Below are 20,049 nucleotides of genomic sequence, written 5' to 3'. Positions count from 1 at the left end.
CCCTCAGTTGGCAAATTTGAAAAGAGTGCTCCACAGTCCCACTTCATTGCCTTATTTGATTTGAAGTCAATGCACGATTGTCAATTCTACTCTTTGTATTATTGCTAGAATTATTGACGTGAAATTCACGTCCGTTGTGCATCTAAACATATGGACAATTTGGGGAGAACTCAGCAGCCAGATGGGGACTCTGTACATTGTGGACTCCAGCTCCTAACTGAAAAGAGCCATGTTTTGCAGAGTCTTTGTAATCTTCAATATTGATATTCTTACAGCAATTTGTTTGCTGCTTTTGATTTGGAGCAAGATTGATGGAGATAACAAAGTGAATTAGATGGTAGCCAGTCCAGTAGGCATTGCCTTGTACCTTAGATTAAATATCTTTAAATTAAAATTCAGGGGAATACCCGAGCCAATTACCGAATCAACAAGAGAAGATACATGCAATATTCAAATAATGGATGGCACGGTGGCACAGCAGGTAGTTTGAGGGCTAAACATACCACCTATTGGATTTTTCTCAAATAAGATTTTGAGGCCTCCAATGATTCCAATTTTGATGCTTTATGATGAGAAAATCCTTTACAAGTAGAAACAATTGTATGCTTCGAAGTTTTAATGAGCCTCAGCAAAGTCCTCATCCTCTTGTCAGTTTGGGCTCAGAATAGACACATACTCTTTGATCTCACAGAGGGAAGCAATTTCACACTTGAGGCAAGGGTGGTCTCAAAATGTCTCTTGTTTTGGCTCTGCTGTGACTGTGCAGCAGTAATTTCTGTCTGAGACCAGTGATGGAATATAATTTTTTTCATTCATTGTAGATAGATTAATGCAGATGATCTATAAGCAGTGGTCATTTTTGACTTTTAAGTTGGACCTCTACATGTCAGAATAAAATATGTGGGGAATTATTAAGCTAATGGGTTGACGGGCCATCAAACACACCAGATGGGGAAATATCGGTTACAAAGCTTTTTTTTAGAGCAATGTATTGAACTCTGTTGGCTGAAAACTTAATTTCCTTATGGAAATAGTAAATAGTTTGGAGAAATCTTCTGTGGTATGTGGGGGATGTGATTAATGCTTGTAATTCTATAATGTATTCCAAAACATTCTATAGTGTATTGGATACTGTTTGACTAATTAGTTGCTATGAATTAAAAACTAAGAAGATAAATTCCAATTGTGGAAATTAAGAAGAATGAAAGTAATCTGTGAAGCAGCACAAATGTTTTTGAAATATGTTGGGTTTTCATAAAAGCCCATATTTATATGTACTATCCTTCAGGGAAGGGAACATGAAACTCCTTCAGAAGGACTTTATTTGAAGTTCTTCACTGTTTCTTCATTACAAAAGAGTATATAGTTCAAAGGGAAGTTCTTCATTAGCTGTAAAGCATTCTGAAATGCCTGAGGTTATAAAGCCACTCCTTAAGAGCAAGTCTAATTTATTCCTGCTTCGGGCTGTATAATTGATTTCAATATCAAGGTTTGAATAATAGCTTCTGCAACCTGATGCTACAAGTGCATTATTAAAAAGAGTACAATATTTTTGTGTATTACTCTTGCAAGAGGAGAATATGGTTAAAGAGTAACAATTAAAAAATGAGATTAGGGAAAAGGTATAAGATGTGAGTAGATTTAAAAATAAAGTGGACATGTTATATTCACCTAAGTAGTAAAAGCTAAAATGTTCACCGCTAAAAACTAAAAAAAGAATAATGGTATTTGACAAAGTATAGAGAAAGCAAGAGGGACAGAGCAGTTTATGTAGAATTCTGAAGAAATAAGTAATGGCTTTTTATGTACTTTGAAGTTTTTTTAAAGAATTTAAGTTTGCAGTAAAGTATGAAATTTAATTATGCATGCGATAATTACATTGTTTTGTACATTAATTTGTACAGTAAGGTGGCATTGAAGTTTATGAAACTAGATATGGAGCAAGTTTAAAGAATTGGTTCTGGGAAAAAGTTGTGAAATACAAAATTAATAAATCAGGGAACTCCAATGGCACCAATTTAGTTTATTGAAAGAACTCGGAGAAAAAAGACCAGAGGGCCGGAGATTAGCTTGCCCACATGGGGATAAGAGGATAAATTGTGGAGCAAATTGGAATGCGAGAATTTAAGAACTGGAGCAGCAGTGGCTTTTTGGCCTCTTGAGCCTGTTCTGCCATTCAATAAGATTATGGCTGATCTAAACTTGACTTCAACTTCACTCTTACGCTGTTTCTTGTAAATCCCTAATTTTACAAAAAGCTGCATAAGTTAATGTAAATTGTGAGATTAGTCAATCATTTATTTTTCATGATGACATTTCTGAACTTTTCAATAGGTTTGGACTATTCAGAGCCACAAATGGGAATTTCCTAAATGTGAAATATTTTTTGCAATTTTGTTTTTTTTGAAGATGGGTTTTAGATAAAAGGAAATTGTTTAGTGTTGTTTATGCCAAGGTTGGTAGCAATGTTTAGGTGCATAGTATGCAGGAAAATAGTTTAATCAGAAAGATTGGTGGGCGAAAGTGTGAGATTTGTAAGTATGGCTTGAAATGATTGAACGAAGATGGCGTATATCCCTAGTATCAGTATAGAATTTAACTTTTACAGTGAAAATATGATTTGAGATTACTGAATAACTCGCCATGGCATCTGAATATTTGAATTTGTTTTAAAAAAAAGTGTATCAGTAATGGATTGTTGTAAAAATACATCTGAAGCACTAATGCTCTTTCGGGAAGGATTCACAGCAGTGAGCTAACACTAAACACTGTCCATGTCTGGTAAGCTATTCTTCTATTAAACCACCTCAATTACAAATGCCAGCAACAGCTTGCGAGCAACAGCTGTATACAATACATGAAGAAATATATTTTGGATCACACAGGGCATTTTGGTATATTTATGATTTGAGCAGGAAATAAAAATAGAATGTAAGAAATAGAAACAAGCCATTGTTTTCTTATGCCTGCTCTGACCGTCCATAGGATAATATCTTACACCTTCGTACTACTGACCCCATAGCCCTTGAATAAATTAACTACCATCCGAGTGTCGATACTTCTGAATGACTTATCCCTTATTTTGATCAGTGACCCCTTGTTCAGGACACATCAACCAGGGAAAGAATCCCAGCATTGAGTCATAGAACTATACATCATGGAAACAGACCTTCGGCCCACCCTATCCGTGCCTACCAAATTGCCATTTCTGCTAATCCTATTTTCCTACATTTAGCCATATCCTCTAAACCCTTCATATCCATGTATCCTTACAAATGTCTTTTGAAAGTCATAATTGCATCCACTTCGATAGCTTTCTCTGGCAACATATTTCAGATACGGACTACTCTGAATGAAGAAATTACCATGACATATCTTTTAAATCTCTGCTCTGCCAACCTCTTAAATCTCTGCCCTCTCATCTTAAGTCTATCGCCTCCAGTTTTAGAATCCTCAACCTTGGGGGAAAAAAGAATGTAAGCATTCACCTTATCCATGCCTTTCATGATTTTATATACTTAACTATGCTCCAAAGGAAAAAAATACCAACCTATCTAGTCTCACCCCATAAATCAAGCCCACAAGACCAGGTGACATTCTGGTGAATCTTTTCTGTACTTTCTCAAAGTGTACTCCTACAGTTATGCCTACAAGAGGGTTTTGCTTGATTCCAACAGCCAATATCTGATGTGTGCCTCCAATTTCCTGACAAGAGTTTGATATTTCTCGTCAAACAGGGTTCCCCAAATTTGCCAGCCTGATCCTCCTTCACTTTAATGGCATAAGAACTGTTAAATGTTTCAATGAGTTTGTCTCCCACAGTGGAGCTCCCTCTCCCAAGAATCAAGCTGGTGAATGAACTTCCTTTGCTTTACTCCATTGTAAGTATATTCTTCCTTCGCAAGAAACTCCAAGGGTCCTGACCCAAAATGTTGACTGTCCATTTCCCTCCACAAATCCTGCCAGCCCTGCTGAGTTCCTCCAGCAGTCTGTTTTTCAGAGCCTTGTCTCCATATCCTTCCTATTTTTTTTCTGTTGAAGTGGATGGTTTTGTATTTTTTCATCTTATATTCCATCTGCCATGCTCTTACCTCTCTGTATTCTCTGAAACCTCTTTCCATCCGCCTCTCATCTCCAATACCAACAATCCTGTAACATTAACACATGTTGAAATCATTGATATAGATCATCCCTGCATCACCTGATCTAGTTACTGCATTTGAACTTGAGTATTACCTATTTATTTATCTTTTCTTATTTCAAGGCTATATATTGCCTATAATTCCATGTGCACTGATTTTGTTTAATATTGTGCGATACATGTCCTGTTTTATTTCAAGGGATGTAAAGTTCAAAAATAATTTAGTTTATATAAATGGGTTATATAAGCTGTATTGAAACTATTGTGTGGTAACATTTAATTAATATAGAGGAAGATAAACTGGAATTTGAAAGGCATCAAAATTATTCTGCTGAAATAGAACAAGAAATTTAGATGAAATTATGAAAATTCCTGGTAGTGAAGAGGGAGATATTGTTAAGGGCATTAAGGCCACCATTAATAGAGTAGAGAGCTTAAGGGAAAATTCTCTATACAGTGAGTATTTACCATGTGAAATGCACCATCTTGTTTAAGCAAGGAAAATTGCATCTTCAAAGAACAATATGAAATGGAATACTTAATGTAAAGAAAATCTGGCATTTATTATGGAGTACTCGAGCAAAGATGTGTCATGAGCACTGCCTTACGAGTAGTATTCTGTGCTGCAAGTGGGCAGATGGAATATTTTTGCCAAGTTTATGCATTTTAATACTGTTATGTTGAATTGAGTTACAGGTCAGCTATAATACAATTGGTGGAATTTACTAAGAGGTTTGCATAAGCTTGGAGTCATACAGCAAGCAAACAGACCCTTTGGCCCAACTTTCCCGGCCAACCAAAATACTAAGCTATTCCCATATGGCCTCATTTGGCACATGTACCTCTGAACCTTTCCCATCCATGTGCCTGACCAAATGTCTTAAAACGCTAGCCCTGGAGTCCTGGCAACATCCTCGTAAATCTTCTCTGCACTCTTTCCAGCTTAATTTCATTTTTCCTATCGCAAAGTGATCAAAACTGAACTCAATACTCCAAATTCGGCCTACCAACTCTCTTGTACAACTGTTACATAACGTCCCAAAATATATATACTCAATTCCCTGACTGATGAAGACACAAGGAATTGCAGATACTGGTTTAACAACGTTTTGGAGTAACTCGGCGGGTCAGGCAGCATCTCTGGAGGACATGAATAGGTAACTTTTCATGTCGGGATGAAGGGTACCGACCTGAAACCTCACCTGTCCATGTCCTTCAAAGAAGCTGCTTAATCTGCTGAGTTGCTCGAACACATTTTTTCTCTGGCTGATAAGGCCAGTGTGTTAAAAGCCTTTTTCACCATCTACTTTTAGGTAACCGTGTACTTGTACTCTTAGATCCTTCTGCTCTACAATGTCCTGCTCCCTGCCATTCATTGTGAAGGTCCTGCCTTGGTTTAACTTTCTAAAATGCAATAGCTCACACTATCTGAAAGTCCATTAGCCATCCCTCAGCCCACTTTCCCAGCTGTTCAAGATCCTGCTTGTAATTCTTGGTAACCATCTTCACGCTCTATGATACCACCTCTTTTAGTTAATCAACTTTTGTTCCTGTGTTCCTTTAAAATGTAAGTAAATTGGGATTTTTTTAATATTATGGATAAACTGTCCTAATTTTTATTGTGAGCTAAACCAAGCAAATAATTAATTGATTCAGAATTTCAGTACAAACCTGATGGCTTTGCTTGCGTGGAATGTGATTAGTAGCTATGCTGATGATGGATCTCAAGGTACAGCCAACGGTCGATGGTTTAATTTGAAAAGTTAAAACTCACCGACAGCGTTGAATGTTCACTGAAGCCATCAAAAAGGAAAAACTGTTTCATAGATGTTTTCGTTTGATCCAGATGTTAATGATGCATTGGAACTGCTGAAGGTAGTAAGCTTACATTATGACATTTCATTCTTAAGTCTCTTTTGCACTTTGGCATCATAAGAATAGTTACTATGAAGTAAAAAGGTGCCTTTGAATGCTATAAATACGGTTTGAAAAAAACGTACATTATATCAATGACTATGCTTCAGATGCTTTTTGTAGAGTAGTTTGCATTCACTGAGCTATCTTGCTGTCTAAATGATCTGAATACAGTCTTTAAAATTGTTCAGAACATAGCTGAAACAATATGAACACCCAGTAGCAATTTCAAGATGAATGCTTTTCTCAAGTATTCAGGTGCTTTGTTGACAGTCACACAGGCCCTCTGAATAAGTGGCTGGATTATAATTTTTCCCAGGTAAGTATGCAATTACAACAGCAGAGATGTGATGATACCAATCCATTGTACACCTTAATGAAAATATACCAATCCATCACACCAGTCAAGGTAGGCAGAGCATGTTCTTTGTTTTGCTCAGCTGGCATCATACCAAGCTCTTGTGAGGATTGGGATAGACCAATACGTGCAAAATTTGCGATATTTTGTTGCATGAAATGTGAACGGACCTTTAATTAGACACTTAACCATAATTTCTGTTCTGACATTTCTCTGGTCCTAAAGCTTGTGTGTGGATTGCCATTCCTTCAGTTATTATTTCATGAATTTAATGTTTTCCAAAATGTTTAAGCAGGTTTCTGATACTTTGGTTTCTGCTTTAACCTTTGTATTTAATTTTATTTCTCTAATTTTTACCAATACTTGGAAATTGTACTTTTGCTTGTGACTTGCTGTGTACAAAATTGAGGTAGGCTGCACAACATGCTTAATGAGAGATTCTTTGCTGGATATTGGAGAAACATTACAGCTGACACCCAAACAGGAGCCAACGCAGGAAAATGGGAATCCACAGCACAGAAATGTAATAAACGTCTCTAAGGTCAGCAGCAAGTAAAATCACATTGTCATCCATACAAGATCAGTGGCATAGATTAAATGTAAAGATTTAGTATTATTAAAATATATTTACTGAAATAAATTGATTGGATTTGCTTTTTAATAATTAAAGAAATTAATGATTTTCCTGTGTCAGTCACTTCTAGTTTGAATGTAGTGAGACACAAAGAGTGATAAAATACCTGTGACAATGATATTCTGCCAAACAAAATGGGGAGAACAATTAATGGTCCTTAATATATTTGTTTTATTGTTTAAATCCTCCCTTTAAGAGAGCAAAGATCAACATTTTACTTAAGATTTAAGCGGTTTGTGAAAGTAAATTTCTCATTCTAAGAACTAAATAAATATTGCTATTTCCTTTTCTAACCTCAAAGAAATCTGATTTTCTAAAAATATGTGTGCAGATTTCAGCTTCAGATGTGTATTTATTCTCAAGATCTGCAGTGTTGAAGTGAAGGTATGATCACTTATAGATTAAATAATTCTGGTTCTTAATAATTGCATTATATTTGAGTAGATGAGTAAATTGCTCTACAGAAACTCTCCTCATTGAGAATATTATTTGATATTTTAATGCTTGCATCTATTTCAAAACAAATCCCTATGACCTAAGAGATGTTCTTTAATTGAAATTAAAGATTAACTATGAAGGTTATAATGGATTCAAAAAATGCAAATTGTTCCAAGAACACTGAATTAAAACTTGAAATAATATAGAAATTTAGAAAATAGATCATTATTTGTTAATGACTCAGATTATGAGCTAAGTACTAATTTTGATTCTACAGTTAATATTATAGCAAGATGACTGGAATTGGAATAACTGATACATAATCTGTTGTTTTACATTTGTGCAGCGGTTCTAATTTCATAATACATTTACATTATCATATTTGTATAAACATTGCACATTTGCAACAATACAGTGGTAACTGGATTGGTAATCCAGAGACCTTAACTAACATTCCGGAGATCTGAATTCATATCCCACTATCACATCTGTAGAATTTAAATTAAGTTAATTTGAATTTTTAAATAACTAATCATTAGTAATGTTCATCACTTATTTACCCAAGTGTCATAAAAACGATTCACTTTAGGGGAGGAATCTGCCATCCTTAATTCAGCCTAGACTACCTGACTCCAGACCTATTAATGTGATTGATATAAATGTTCATTGAAATGGCCTTCGTTCTCGGTGGATCAATATGCTGGAACTCCCAGGAGTTCCAGGCAACCAGCAAAAGGATATTATTCTGGGAGCACCTTCACCAGAACAACAGCAGAGGATCAAGAAAACAGCTCATCTCTAGATCAGCAATGGATATGCAATTAATTGCGGGTTCTGCTGCTGATATCCAGATCCTGAAATTGAATAAAGAAAGTAAACACGTAGATCAAAATTGGGGAGTTTGATACCCATCAGATTTTTGAATCAGTTGCAGAATCTTCAAATGCTAATTACAAGTACTATTTTATTTTGAGATGACACCAACACTATAATTTGTCACCGATGAGCAAATATTTAGTCGTACAGTACAGACACTTGCCCTTTGGCACATCAATGGCCATACTGACCAAGTATCCATCTAAATTAATCTCCTATTCCACCACTTGGCCTGTAGCCTATCTATTCCTTGGTGATTCAAGCACATCTATAACCATTTCTTTAATGTTGTGAAAGTCTATGCCTCCACCTTTGGCAGTGTGTCTAGATTTCAACCATACATTAAGTTTAAAAAAATGTGGTGAATTGCCGCTATGAACTACTGCAGCATTGTGTCGGAGGTGCTATGAATGTTACGTAGAGAATTATGAGACTTTGTGAACAATGATGAACTAACAGTGATAGACATCCAAAACAAGGCAGTTTTTGGTAGAGGGAAACTTGGAATGATGGTGTTCCTATTTGCTACTTTCTTCCTACTGTGTTCATATTTGGAGTTTTGGAAACTGCTGTTGTAGGTTTGGTTAATTGCTGCAGGGTATTCTTCACTATAGACAATGCACAATGTTGAAGATGGTTGGTTAAGGTGGTAAGTGAAAATTCATTAACTAGGAATTTATCAACTAGACTGCTTTATCTTGGATTGCAATCTTAAGTATACACTTCATGTATTCCAATAAGTGGAGAGTTTTCTATCACGTGCCTACTTTGTGCCTCTTTAGTGATGATGATGGAGCAATTGGAGGTATGGTTCTTGGTTCTTGGTTTCTAATGGAATTTAAACTGGAGGTGGTACCTCATGGTGGTACCCCATCTCCCCCCCCTCCCCCACACCTTTCTCCCCTTCCCCTCTCTCCTCCCCTCCCCCACCCCTTTCTCCTCCCCCTCTCCATCTCCCTCTCCTCCCACCCCATCCCTCTCTCCCCCACCCCCCCTTCCCTCTCTCCCTCCGCCCCCTTCCCCCTACCCCCTCTGTCCCTCTTCCACCTCTCCCCCTCCCTCCCCACTCTTCCACTTCTCTCCCACTTACCCCACCCCTCTCCCTCCCCTCTCACCCCCCCACCCCTTCCCCTACCCATCTGTCCCTCTTCCACCACTCCCCCTACCCCTCTACGCCTCCCTCCCTACCCACTCTTCCACTTCTCTCCCACTCTCCCTCCCCCCTCTCTCCCCTCCCTCCACACTATTCCCCCTCCCTTCCCTACCCCATCTCCCTCCTCCCCCCCTCCCCCACACCTCTCTCCCCATCCCTCTCTCCTCCCGTACCCTACCCCTCTCTCCTCCCCCTCTCCATCTCCCTCCTCTCCCTCTCCCTGCCTGCAGTCATACACAATAATAATAAATAACAAAACATACAATAAACACAAATTAACATCCACCACAGTGAGTTCACCAAGCACCTCCTCACTGTGATGGAGGCAAAAGTCTTAGACTCTGTCTCTTCCCTCCTTGTTCTCCCTCTGCGCTGAGGCGATCCAGGCCGAAGATGCCACCCTCCAGTATGGGAGATCAGGTACTTGCTGCAATGCTCAGTGTCCATCCAGCTCTCTAGTACCATGTTAAATTTGACTCTGGAGTTAATTTCCTTATTTGTAAATGGTTAAAATTAACTTCAAGTTAACTCTTAACTATTAAAATCTTAATACGTCTATTGTTAATATACTACCTTCTTTATTGGTGTTGCAAAGTTGTACAGCATATAAATTGCATCCATGTTGACCATCATCCCAAAATAAATTAATCCCACTTGCCTGCATTGATTTTGTCTGTCTGTGGCTTGCTCATTTAAGTCCCTGTCCAGATTCCTCTTAAATATTTGTTACTATTCCTGTCTCCACCACCATTTCCTCTATCAGCTCATTCCACATACCTACTACCATTTATGTGAAAACATAACCTTTCACATCCCTTTTAAATCTCCTGCCCCTCACTTTAAATCAATGCCCTCAAGTTATAGACACCCCTTGCATGGGAAATATGATACAACTGTCTACCCTATCTACCACTCATAATTTTCCATGTCACAATCAAGCCACCTCTCATCCTCCCTCACTCCAGGGAAATTTCTACACTGTCATGCAAGATGTTCCAGCTAAATAAATGGATGTGCTGACATTGTCTTGGATCTTTGCCAACGCTGTTCCAGTGGGAAAATGAGACTGGCCAATTTATGCTAATGTTGCTGCTAAATCATCAGGTAGAAATGTTCTGTCATTCTATGGTACTACCTGGGGTAGAAAATATATTTAAACGTTTGTGTTTATCTTATTACTAGGCATTTATGTTTTAGAATATGATTTTAGAAGGGCAATAATTAGTGTAGAAGGAATAAAACAGAATTTAATTAATTGGGATTTATGTGAAAAATACAGAATGAGAGTAACTACATAGTGGATTCTGTTTTTTTTTAGCACATTAAATGTGCCATAAACGTGCAAGTGGTTAAGTGTTGTATCTGTGGTGCAGTTCAAATCATTGATTTTTGTAACCTTCCAGTAAAGAGATTTGACTCTTGTAGTCTAAGTCACAGCAAATTATTTATAGGGCAGCTGAAGTAAAATACAGCATGAATGTTATCAATTTACATTTGTATAGTACATCTAAAAGTTATTACAGAAATATAAAAGCTTATATGTTATAGAAGGTAAAATACTAGTAATGATGGATGGTTGATTGGCAAATAAGAAACGGAGAGTAGCCATAAATGGATATTTTCTGGTTAGCATGGGTGATGTGCTAAGGAATCAGTGCTGGGTCCTCAACTTTTTTACAGGATGACTTGGATAAAGGCAGTGTGATGGATGAAGGTATGGTTGATAAATTTGCTGATGATAGCAAGGTGGGTAGGAAGATGTGAATACGATACAAGGAAGTTACAAACACATGTAGGTAAGTTAAGTAATTGGGCAGAGATCTGGCAAATAAGTTTATAATGTAGAATTGTCCATTTTGACAGAACGTTTAAAAACTATTGCAAAGCCAAGAGATTGTGGAGCTGAAGTGCTGAAGGATCTATACATTATAGTGAAAGATTTGCAAAATGCTTCTATGATGGTGCAGCAGATAATGGTGTTTGCACATTCTCCCTGTGATTGTGTGGATTTCCTCTGGATGTTCCAGTTTCCTCCTAAATCTTAACAAAGTCAGCATGGATTTATGGAGGAGAAATCATGCTTGACTAATCTTCTGGAATTTTTTGAGGATGTAACAAGTAGAATGGAAAAGGGAGAACCAGTGGAGGTGGTGTGCCTGGACATTCAAAAAGCCTTTGACAAGGTCCCACACAAGAAATTAGTGTGCAAAATTAGAGCACATGCTATTGGGGGTAGGGTATCGACATGGATAGAGAACTGGTTGGCAGACAGGAAGCAAAGAGTAGGAATTAACGGGCCCTTTTCAGAATGGAAGGCAGAGACTAATGCTGGGACCCCAATTATTTACAATATACATTAACGATTTAGATGAGGGAATTAAATGTGACATCTCCAAGCTTGTGGATGACACAAAGCTGGGTGGCAGTGTGAGCTGCTATGAGGCTGCAGGGTGACTTGGATGAGTGGGTAGATGCATGGCAGATGCAGTATAATGTGGATAAATGTGAGGTTATCCACTTTGGTGGCAAATCAGTCTGAAGAAGGGTCTCGACCTGAAACGTCGACTATTCCTTCTCTCCATAGATGCTGCCTCACCCACTGAGCTCGTCCAGCATTTTTGTCTACCTTCGATTTTTCCAGCATTTGCAGTTCTTTCTTAAACATTATCTGAATGGTGTCAGATTAGGAAAAGGGGAGGTGCAACGAGACCTGGGTGTGCTTGTACATCAGTCACTGAGGGTAAGCATGCAGGTGCAGCAGGCAGTGAAGAAAGCTTATGGCATGTTGGCCTTCATTGCGAGAGGATTTGAGTTTAGAAGCAAGGAGGTCCTACTTCAGTTGTACAGGGCCCTGGTGAGACCGCACCTGGAGTATTGCGTGCAATTTTGGTCTCCTAATTTGAGGAAGGACATTATTGCTATTGAGGGAGTGCAGCGTAGGTTCACCAGATTAATTCCTGGGATAGCAGGACTGACATATGATGAAAGAATGGGTTGACTGGGCTTGTATTTGCAGGAATTTAGAAGGATAAGGGGGGATCTTATAGAAATATATAAAATTCTTGAAGGATTGGACAAGCTAGATGCAGGAAATATGTTCCCGATGTTGGGGGACTCCAGAACCAGGGGTCACAGTTTAAGAATAAGGGGTAGGCCATTTAGGATTGAGATGAGGAAAAACTTATTCACCCAGGGAGTTGTGAATCTGTGGAATTCTCTGCCACAGAAGGCAGTGGAGGCCAATTCACTGGATGTTTTCAAGAGAGAGTAAGATTTAGCTCTTAGGGCTAAAAAAATCAAGGGATATGGGGAAAAGCAGGAATGGGTACTGATATATTATCTTGTCACATAGAAGGAAGGACATTCTTGCTGTTGAGGGAGTGCAGCGTAGGTTTACAGGTTAATTCCCGGGATGGCGGGACTGTCATATGCTGAGAGAATGAAGCAGCTGGGCTTGTACCCTCTGGAGTTTAGAAGGATGAGAGGGTATCTTATTGAAACATATAAGATTGTTAAGGGTTTGGACAGGCTGGAGGCAGGAAACATGTTCCCGATGTTGGGGGAGTCCAGAACTAGGGGCCACAGTTTAAGAATAAGGGGTCTTCTTCTTCTTGCGTATGGCGTGCACAACCTAAAGTTGTTCTGTTTGATCTTCTGTTTGTGCATGCCAGGTTGATTGCATTTGTAGAAACAGGGTGGACCACGTGAAGGTTGCAATCTCCCACCCCAGAATAAGGGGTAAGCCATTTAGAACGGAGACGAGGAAACACTTTTTCTCACAGAGTTGTGAGTGTGTGGAATTCTCTGCCTCAGAAGGAGGTGGAGGCAGGTTCTCTGGATGCTTTCAAGAGAGAGCTAGATAGGGCTCTTAAAGATAGCGGAGTCAGGGGATATGGGGAAAAGGCAGGAACGGGGTACTGATTGGGGATGATCAGCCATGATCACATTGAATGGTGGTGCTGGCTCGAATGGCCTACTCCTGCACCTATTGTTTATTGTAGCCATTTATCCTGTTCCAATGCTCTGAGCATTCCCATCAATTCCATTCCTCCACTTGTTTCTTTATATCCTATTCTCTCTTTTAATTCTCCTTCCACCCATCTACATTGGGGTAATTTACAATTGCCAATTAACCTACTAGCATATATTTGGATGTGGGAAGGATAATATTTGGTCAAAGGGGGACCATTCTAACTGTCCAGCAGGTTTGAATCCAGGCTGAAGGATCTATGAGAGCAGTTCTAATTGCTGTGACAACACATACAGTACTGGTCGTCTTTAAGGAAGAATGTCACTGCATTGGAAGCAGTTCAGGGAAAATTTACTAGACTTAAACCTGGAAAAAGTTGATCATCTTGGGAGGAAAAATAGGTGAAACTATGAACAGGAACATAAAAGAACACAAGGAGCAGGATATGCCACTGGGTCTCCAGGCATGCCTCACCATTCACTATGATCATAGCTAATATACCCCAGGCCTCCTCTTGTATGCCTGTTCTCATAGCCCTCAATTCCCAAATATAGCATGAAACTAACTCCCTCTGCTTTAAGTGATCTCAATGGTCTAGCTTCCTCAACATACTAGGATAAAGAATTCCAGAATGCAACACACTGGAAGAAATTTCTAGATGCTTTGGTTTTAAGTGATGGACTCCTTACCTTGAAACTATATCCCCACGTTTGAGGGCCTCATCCAGTGAAAACATCTCAATATCTAAATATGCATCTACTGCTGTCTAGAATAGTTCAAGATTCTAAGGGATCTTGATTGCGTGGATGTTGAGAGGATGTTTCCTTTTGAGAAAATAAAGAATTTGAAGACACTTTAAAGTGAGATTTGCCTATTTAAGAAAGGGTGGGGTGCATTTTCTTCTGAGGGGTAAAGGAAGCAGAAGATGCAAATGATTTAAAGGCAGAAGTGGGTGATTCTTGATAAGCCTGCTGGGGTAGATGGGAATGTGGAGTTGAGGTTAAAATCAAATTAGCCATGATTTCATTCAATGGCAGAGCATGCTCCTGGGACAGAATGGCTGCTCCTATTCCTGTGTTTATATATTTTAAATTTCACAGGCCTTCCTAAAGTTGCAATGCTCCCTGGTCAGGCAGAACTTGAATAAAGTACAGTGTAGTGCACTGGATATAATGGCACCATCAATTATGCAGGCGTGCAAAATCATGACTGCTTCTTATCAATCATGAAAAGTTGTTCCCATCAACCTGTGAACCAAGGCAAGGGGACAAAAATGTAATGTTTTCCTCAACTATTTCTATTTGCTTTGAAGAAATGTTGTCAGTGAGTAAAGTTTCGTTCTTTGAATGTGTGAGATTAATTTGGAAAGTATAAAATTCCAAACCAAGCTCCCAAAGTCCAAAATGGTTGTTAACTCGAGAAATCTCTCCATCGATTTATGCTGAGCAAAAGTTTGATTAGTGTATTCAAATGTCTGGAAGAGTAAAGAAAATAGGGAACAACAAACTCAAATACAGTAACATGGGTTTAACTGTAAGGAGAACAGATAACCTAAGTGCAGTATTTTTCATTTTCCTCCAAACTAGTAAAAGTAATTGACCGATCAAGGATATTACAACTGTTTTATTATTTTTAATTTGATCAACTTCCATGGGTACATTTGATTATTTACAGAAGAGTTGAGCAACAGTTTTGATTTTTATATACAAATGAAATAACCCATCTGTGTTCAGGGAATTCTACTTCACATGGAGAAGTGAACTAAAATAGCATAAACTGAATTCACCGATCAAAGATTGTAAATTAAATTGAAACTGAAATGCAATGGCCATGTAGGAAATGCTGATGAACAATACACCTAAATTGTTTGCCGATGATAAATATTGCAGTAGTAGAAAGAGGTAACAGAAGAGAGAAGGTCTACACTTTGCTATTTTCAAGGGGTCCATCAATTTCTTGCTGGATTTACAATTGGAGATAAGGATAATCCACCTTGGATATCAGTTCCCTTATTTTTTAATTCATTTTCTAACTTTCTACTCTTCATTTATTATTTTAAATTAGATTGCAAAAATGTAATTTTCTGTAATACTACGTGATAATTCTGCTATGTAATCTGAATTGATTTAAAATTAGAACTCTATAAACTGAAGAAGGGTCTCGACCGGAAACGTCACCTAATCCTTTTCTCCAAAGATGCTGTCTGATCTGCTAAGTTACTCCAGCCTTTCGTGTCTATCTTCTACATACTTGGATATATTCCCCATCCAATCTCCCTAAACATAACTTTCTCTATGATCTCAATGGTGCAGCTCATAGAGCTGCTGCCTCACAGTGCCAGAGACCGGGCTTGATCCTGATCTCGGGTGCTGTCTTTGTGGAGTTTACATGTTCTCCCGGTGACCGTATGAGTATCCCTGGGTGCTCTGGTTTCCTCCCACATCCCTAAGACGTACGGGTTTGTTCATTAATTGGCCTCTATACATCGCCCCTAATGTGTAGAGAGTGATTACAAAAGTGGGATAACAGAACTAGTATGAACAGGATGATCGATTAATAGTAGCATGGAGTTTGTGGGCTAAAGGGGCTGCTTCCATGCAATATATTTCAATCAATTCAATTTAATAAAAAAAATAAAAAAAGAATTAACTGAGCATCTGACTACCAAATTCTCACACTTTGTCACAAGCACATTTGTAAGAATTCCATCTCTAAATATCAGTAAGATATGCATTTTTATTATTGTGCACTTATTACTGGTTCACATTTTATGTTATGGGGCAAAGGGTGATTGCTGTACTATGTAGGCTGTGTCAGAGTTACAGTAATCTTTAGTCTATATTGGTCTTCAGATAGTCCATGAGCAATCTGAAATCGGAGCGCACAGAAATGGTCTAATCAGCCCACTATACCCATGCAGGCCATCACGTATTTGTCTATACTAATCCTATTTTCCAGCATATGGGCCATAGCCTTCCATGACATGGCATTTAAAGTGCTTATCGGAACACTTAAATATTGCGCGAGTTTGACAATTCTTCAGATAAAGCATCAACAATACCCATTAACATACCACAGGAGTTAGACTAATGTAAATCCTAATGTTTTAAAGATATTTTCTCTATTCCATCTGTAGTTGTCAAACTGTTTAGTGGCTTTGCAGCAGGATTCTTGTTTTATTTGCTTCCTTTTCCGCCACCCCTTCTTTACTGCTATGTAATTCCTGCAATCCAAGTACAGAAGTTTCTGCAAATTTTATCCCAGTTCCTCCAATGGTGACAATTTGTGAAAAAGATCCAGCAGAACTCATCTAAAAATGTCAGCACCATGAAAGATTATACATTCTACACTTAAAAATAAATTGCTATCATGAATGTTTCAAAACAAAATCTGAACTGATTATTTTCAGAAATCTTGTACTTATCTATTTTCCATCCTTACTATTCATATTAATCATTGCTTTCATTGTGTTTTAATTTTATTTCTGTAGGTTAGTGAATTTGACTCTTGGCACAGTTTGTGAGAATTTTCAGAACTAACCTTTATTAACTATTCTACCAATTCTACAATCTTAACCTTCATGCCCTTCCCATCTCAATTAATATTATCTCATAGTAGGTGCAGTTGTGGATCACCTCACACTTCAAATCTGTTCTGTCTTCCAGTGAGATTGAGATTGAACTATGATCTAACTCCATTTCCAGCCTTTAACATGTATCCTCCATTGTTCGTTTATGAAAATAATAATTGATTTACGATTATTTGTATGAGGAAGATCCTTGCAAATAGTTTAGTTGAGAGATACGCCGTGGAAACAGGCTCTTTGGCCCACCGAGTTTGTGTTGACCAATGATCACCCATATACTAGTTCTATCCTGCACATTAGGGACAATTTACAAAAACAAATTAACCTATAAATCCGCAAGTCTTTGGAATGTGGGAGGAAACCAGAGCACCCAGAGAAAACCCACGCTGTCACAGGGAGAATGCATAAACTCCGTACAGATAGCACCCATAGCCAGGATCGAACCTGGATTGCTGGCGCTGTAAGGCAGTAACACTACTGCTGCGCCACTGTATTGCCCCAAATGCATGCAGGAGTTTCTAATTATCTGGCTTTCATACTCTGCTGTTTGTTCTGGATTTCACTTCACCAGTTTTCTTTGGTGGGTTGGCAGTGGACGGCTACAAATTCATGGAAGTCAAGAATCCAGTTGCAAAGGGAGATATAGAGACCAGGTCATGGCAAGATATAAACTGAACTTACCATGACTAATTTCTACCCTTTTGTATTCTTGACTTGCATTCTATCAACCTTGACAATTACATTCTGTATCTGCCCACGCAACTTTTGTTTTATAAATTTTGTACATACCCCCTTGGTTTCTTTGGACCTCTGATACTAGTTTTGAATTTGTTTTTCATTATTTTCAAGTGAGATGTATAATCGTATTGAAAGCTATTTACCACAGTCTTTCCCAATTGCATGAAACATAGAATTAGGAGCAGGAGTAGTTTATTCAGTTTAGTTTAGAGATACACCATGGAAACAAGCCTTCGGCTCACTGAGTCCATGCTGACTATCGATCCCCATTCACACAATTTCTATGTTATACCACTTTCCCTCTGGAACTAGTGAACACGAGGGGTAATTTTTACTGAAGATAATTAACCTACAAATCCGCACGTCTTTGAGATGTGGGGGGAAACCAGAGCATCCGGAGAAAACCCAAAGTCACAGGGAGAACGTGCAAACTCCACACAGATAGCATCTGAGGTCAGGATCAAATCCAGGTCTCTGGCGCTGTGAGGAAGCAGCTTTACCAGCTAAGCCACTGTCCTGCCTGAGGCTGCTTTGCCACTCAGTACAATCATAGCTGATCTTCTATCTTCATACCATACTTCTGTTCTTGTCATCTGCCCCATTCTCCCTGTGACAGCATGGGTTATGTCTAGAATTCACTCAATTTATCTAAATCACCTTGGCTTCTTGCTCAACACTCCCAATCCCACCTGAATTAGTATCATTAGTAAATTTTCAATATTAGATTTTATTTATTTACGCAATTCATAGATATTGTGGATCGCTGAGGCCCAAAAATCAATCCCTGTGGTATGCCAACAGTCATACCAGGCCACCATGAACAAGGCTCATTCATTTTCCTGTTTGTCAATCAGCTTTCAAACTAATGCAGTATATTACCTGTAATCTAAAGTGCTGTAATTTTGCACACTTATCTTTTAAATGGAACTTTACCAATAGCCTTTTGAAAGTCCAAATCCATCATTGTGCAGAGCGGTAAAGTTCTGCCTCAGAGCCAGACACCAGGGTTCAATCCTGACTGGATGCTGTCTGTGTGGAATTTGTACATTCTCCCTGTGACAGCATGGGTACATGGGTTTTCTCTGTGTGCTCTGGTTTTCTATCACATTCCAAAGTCGTGCAGGTTTGTAGCTTAATCGACTTCTGTGGATTATCCCTCACGTGTAGGATAGAACTAATGTGCACAGTGGACAGCTCGGAAAGACGGCAACCGGGGCGGGGCGAGTTGGCAGCCCAAACGGCATCCTCTGAGAGGAGGAGACCCAAATCACGCTATAGAAAAACACATGGAAAAATACCTCTAGGGGTGCCCGAGAAGGGGGGGGGGGGAGGATGAGCCCCCCCAATTTGATGGGTCAAAGGCTAACGACTAATGGCAATGGACAACCGACTATGAGTATTAAATGCTGATGTGGAAAGGTCTGCAAGAACAGCCGAGGCCTGAAGATTCGCCAGACCCGGATGAAGTGTTTGGAGGGAGTGTCACATCGCACAGGTATTTTACCTGGTTAGACGCAGGAGTAGCCGGACCCGGAATCGCCCCATAGATCCCGAAGCCTCCAAGTGGTGCAACTAGTCCCTCAGAACAGATCTCCGGAGAAGGTTCGAGTCAAATGGCCACAGGCCTGCAAGACGGCAGTCTGGCATCAGTTCGAAGAGGACGTCGATGGCCAAGTACAAAGAGCTGGTCATAGACTGCCGTAAGCAGGGCTGGAAGGCAAGGTGTATGCACATCGAGGTTGGCTGCAGAGGTTTTGCAGGGCAATCGCTCTACAGAGCCTTGAGTGCACTGGGCATCAACGGAATGGCGAGGAGAAGAGCCATCAAGAACACCACAGAGGCAGCGGAGAAGGCCTCGAGATGGCTCTGGTTCAGGAGAGGTCCATGGGGAGGAGCGAATGCCACCTGAACACAAGTCGTGGTCTGATCAACCATGGCTGGGTCGCCTGGGTGAGGGTGTCTGATGTTGAAAGACCCGAAACACGCAATGACCCCAGGTTACATCACTGATGATGTGTTCAGGAGCATCAATAGATGTATTTTTTATCAATCAATGTACAGGTGATTGTCGATTGGCGTGGACTTGTTGGCCTAAGGGCTTGCTTCCACGCAGTATCTCCAAGCTACCAGTGACATCACTAAACTCCAGTTGGCTTGTCAAACGCTATTTCCCTTTTGTAAATTCATATTGACTTTGCTGAATACTGTTGATATTTTCTTAGTGTTCACTTATTACGCCCT

At 39.2% G+C, this 20,049-nt stretch overlaps 1 protein-coding gene and 1 long non-coding RNA gene across 8 annotated transcripts in view; one reads left to right on the top strand and one right to left on the bottom strand.

Moving 5' to 3' along the window:
• The window catches only part of nr6a1 (nuclear receptor subfamily 6 group A member 1), a 238,002-nt gene that overhangs the window by 66,033 nt on the left and 151,920 nt on the right, over window positions 1–20,049 (top strand). The window lies entirely within an intron of this gene.
• Window positions 1–20,049, bottom strand: part of LOC116990724 — a 48,371-nt gene that overhangs the window by 8,539 nt on the left and 19,783 nt on the right. The window contains exon 2 of one of the 3 annotated variants that reach the window (XR_004416616.1): window positions 5,916–6,010. The exons of 1 other annotated variant lie outside the window; for it this stretch is intronic. This is a non-coding gene — a long non-coding RNA (uncharacterized LOC116990724). One more of the 3 variants, XR_004416618.1, reaches the window with a different exon arrangement.

Source organism: Amblyraja radiata, chromosome 32 (assembly GCF_010909765.2).
Source record: "Amblyraja radiata isolate CabotCenter1 chromosome 32, sAmbRad1.1.pri, whole genome shotgun sequence".
In the NCBI taxonomy this organism is placed as follows: Eukaryota; Metazoa; Chordata; class Chondrichthyes; order Rajiformes; family Rajidae; genus Amblyraja; species Amblyraja radiata.
The sequence above is the reverse complement of the archived record's forward strand: the minus strand, read 5'-3'. Positions and strand labels throughout refer to the sequence as shown.